Here is a 4538-nt window from a genome sequence, read left to right on the forward strand (position 1 = left end):
AGGCGGCGTGGACGCACCCGGCGCCCTCAGAACGCCGGAGCCGCGGGCCGGCAGCTCCCCCGGGGAAAGGGCCTGAGGGAGGCCAGGCCGGGCATGCGGAGAGCTTGGAATTTTCTGTGCAGATTTCTTTATGTTCGTCCTCCCGCTTCCCCTCATTTTCCCGTTCTGTGCCAGCAGTGAATTTCATCAGCCCCGTGTGGAGAGCAGCGCTTGGCACAATGCACTCCTGAGGCCGGCACGGATCGATGCCTTATCTCCCGTCTGTAAGGAGACCGTCAGAGTTCGCCTCATTCCTCCATGAAAACGTTCGGAGAGATTCTTGTGGCCCCAGTGTGAAAACAGATCTCACACCTGCCGGGTCGTCCATAAAGCCCTTGCTCATGAGCAGTCCAGGCCGTGTTCCCTAAGAGGCACCATCTCAAGTCTTTTGTAGCTCCAGGCAGGCCCATGATGACAGAATGTGCAGCAAAATTCTGCTTACAGCTGCTTTAGGAAGTTCAACTCCCCTTTTGCAAAAGGTTTTGCTGGAATCTGGACTGACATGTTGGTAGATCAAAAACTCAGCTGTCAATACACTAAGCTTCCTGTTAGTGCTGCAGATGAACAGAAGCCAAGGCATGGGTAGGAAGGGTTTCTGTACATAACCTGTATCCTGGAAGCTGGCTCTCTTTAAAACTCAGTGGCAAAACTCCCATTATTTAAATAAACTACAGCAGGTTTACCAACTGCTCTGGTCTGTGGCACATTTGTGTTTATGGCTCTTACAGTATGCTTGGTGGAGTCACTCCAGGGACCTAACAGAACAGGCTGTTCACGGAAACGGGACAAACAAGGTTGGGAACCCTGGAAAAAACCCTCTCTAAACGATTTTGTGTAGTCACAAAGGTAAGAGTACAGGCACTGTGAAAGTACAACAGCAGCAGCAGCAACAGCACCCTTCATTGCCAATAAAATCAGACCTTTGACTCCTGAGCCATAGGAAAACTCTTAGTCATAGGAAAACAGAAAGTTAATAAAAGTCCCTCAAATCAAACTAGTGAGGGGGAGCAGGGAAAAAAAGCAACTAGAGTAATAGCTTTATTACTGAACTCCTAATTATAACTGCATTGAAAGGCCTATATATAATTTAGATCTATGCTGCAATTGCTTTCACAATCCAAACTGAAACAGGAACCTCAATAAATCTCATGTGTTGCAAAGTTTAGGTAAAAGCCCTGTCAAAAAGATGAAGCAGAATAATACTACACATGCCTATTGCAGCATGGACCTGTTTGCAATGTAGATATTTCTTCCACAGGTACATGTTTGACAGCATCTTATGCAAAGGTGTCTTTCATACCTGTAAAAAATGAACAAAAAGTAGGAATTTGGCTGTACTGATTTAGGAGTACTTAAGATGCTTTTATATACACATAATACACACGTACATAAATGTATATAGAATCATAGAACATCCTGAGTTGGAAAGGACCCACAAGAACCATCAGTCCTACTCCTGAAGTCCAGCACAACACAAGCAAAGAATCCCACCCTGTGCCCGAGAATGTTGTCCAAAGGCTTCTTGAACTTTGTCAGCCTTCTTGGTTGTGACCTTCTTGGTCTGTGACCACTTCCTGGGGAGCCTGTCCCAGTGCCCAACCATCCTCTGGATGAAGAACCCTTTCCCAATATATGCATTTTTAAACAAGAAGAGCCTCCAAAAACCCTAATATCTCTGTGCATTAAATACCATTATTCCTTTACACAAAGCCTCTCTGGTGATCTCCATACCAGTGACTCCCATGTCACTGGACTGCCCTGGTGTATTCTACCACACAGCAAAGAATTGAGGACACCCTGCCCACCTTGGCAGGAGCAGCGGGTGGCTGAGGTCATTGCCCTGTATTTGTACCCTCCTGCTGAGGGACAGAACTTTAACGCAACAAAAGATCGATCTGGCACTGCCGGCACCACACAGTGACACGGAGGCTGCTGGTGGTGTAGCTACACCCCCTGGAATTAGAAGTGTGTGGAAACCTAAAAAAAAACCCCATCCTTTGCATTTTACCAGTCCAGAGTGAATAATTTTCAAATCCATTGATAAGCATCACTGAAATACAGGCTGAATGTCATGAACACAGTAAAAGAAACAAGGCAGAAATTTTCTTTGTTAAGGAAACTGATGGTGGCATTAATCATTGTATTAAAATGGATGGCATTTAAGAGAGGCTGTGTCTTTTGCAAAGTACTTTTACAGCTATGTCTGTCAGTTTCCTGAATTTTATAGAACATTTTTATACAGATGGTTTGCATTTGGCTTTTTGTTTTAATGTTTTCTGTTCATTAAATCACAAAACTAATAAAACCTAAACGATTGAGATTCTTCCAGCAGCACAGGAACATTCCTAATGCACAGTCTTATAATTTAATAAGCATCTCAATTGACTATTAAAATCCACATTGTGATCAGAACTGTAATTCCAAAGATGAGGTCTTCTGAAAGCTTAATTTACTGTGGTGAGAAGTGGCAGCTGCTCCAACTCAGCAAAATTAGCTTTTTTAACTGAGATGCCAGGGAAAACAGATGTTGATGAGACAATAACAACAAAATCCACCACCAACGTGCAGGTTCATTTCTCATCACCAGAAGAGTCAAGAAGGACTTATATGGATGGTAGAAGGGAAAAGGAGGGAAAGGGAGCTATGGATTAATCAGAGAACAAAACAAGGGGCATAGTGACAAAGGACATGCAAAGGATCAAGGGTCTTGATGACTTCTCTGCCTTGGGCTTTGCTTTAGTTCCTGCCCTCTGCTGAATTCCAAGCTTTGGCCAACCCTTATCCTAAGGAGGAGCTACTGCCAGGTTTCTCTGCAGCTGTCCCAAACGTCTCAGCTGGGGATGCCCACCCATTCCTTATTGACACATCCCTTTGGAAATACCAGAGACAGCTGGACCCACCAGTGCTCTGAGCAGAGTGTAAGAGCCCCAGTTGTGGTTCGCTCTTCAGTGCCAGTGAGCCAGAAAGGAGAAGTCTCCCTCACTGATATGTTGCTCTTACTGATGTCCACAGCTCCCAAAAGGGTTCCCATTCTCCCTCATGAGCACCCAGCTGGGAAAAACACCTAGCAAAGGGCTGAACAAGAGGGTATTTTATTACCTTTCCTCTTTTCAAGCACCAGTCACAGGGGTTGCAATCACATCTCATGGTCAGAATGCAGACATGAACTCAGGTGGCTCTTCCCAACTGTTCACCTGACTTTCAGTGAAAAATCAGTGGAGCACTAAATATCACCCACCATGCTCACCCAGCTCAGGTTTGCTGCCCTCTCACTGCAGCAGTCACATTTCATTATCTCATTATTAGAAAAGCTTTAATCCTGAATTTAGAGCAGAATATGAAATCCAAAAATACCTAAGAAAAAGAGCCAAACTATTCTGGCTTTATATACTGCCACAGATTTAAAGTGGTTTTTTTTCCCTGATGTGGGGGGGAAAGCAAAATGCTGAGGAAAACAACAGGCTAAAGAGCAACAACTGTTACAAACTTTCCAAAAATATATCCTACTTATCAAATGTGTTGATTGGCCTAGTGAATATTTTGATTATTAAATGCTTTCTTTTCAAAGAAAGATAGTTTTTTTTCCTCCACTCTTTTCACAACTTGGATGGAGTTCTACAAGTAGGAATGGGAGCTAGTGCATGCAGAGATTCCTGCGTATGCAAACAAAGTACATTATGTTTGTATAAATGACGTGGCTACTAAAAACAGCTGTTCATTGTGCTTTCTCACAGCTTTTTGACAGCAGCATCTCCAAACCCCTTTCATTTAAGAAGAATCTATAAGCGTCTTGCTTAATGGTGAAGGATTTAGGACTTGCCAGTCCCTTACAATATACCCTCCTACAGCTAACTGGGATCTACAATCTCTGATTTAACAAAACAAGTCATAAAACTTTGTCAACCAAGGTGATGCTCGCAGAGGACTTCCCAAGTTATCATCACCCGCTCAGCGGCACACCAGGAAGCGCTTTGGGATGTAAATTCCAGCCATCAGGAAGCACTGGGAGAGAGGTTTTTAAATCGGCTCACCCGAGGGGTTTTCCTCGTAGCTGCCTCCAGCGGCCGCGACAGGAAATCTTCCTCCTCAAGTCCAGAGAAAAGCAGCCTCCTTCAGACAGCTTCCCTTGGGGATGGACCTTCTGCCATTCCGGGCACGTCCAGGCAAGGACAAGCGTCGGTTTCACACCTGGCTGATGAACCGATTATCAAAATGAGTGAAAAATCCCAACAGCATCGACCGACAGGGACCTGCTTCTGCCGGAGGGGAATTGACACACATCCAGCGCCAGTTTCAACTACAACTGACCTTTCTGCATGCACTCCTATGCAGAAGGAATCAACTGTTCTGTGCCCATTTGATCTACTTAGGGCTTTTTTAAACTAAAATAACCTATATAGATGCAGTCTTGCCCACGACCATAGAGAAAATGAACAGAACAAACATCACAAAACAGCAGGGAGAAAAAAAAAGAATTAAAACAGTATTTTCTGCACAGC

Source organism: Geospiza fortis, unplaced genomic scaffold (assembly GCF_000277835.1).
Source record: "Geospiza fortis unplaced genomic scaffold, GeoFor_1.0 scaffold428, whole genome shotgun sequence".
NCBI classification, from domain to species: domain Eukaryota; kingdom Metazoa; phylum Chordata; class Aves; order Passeriformes; family Thraupidae; genus Geospiza; species Geospiza fortis.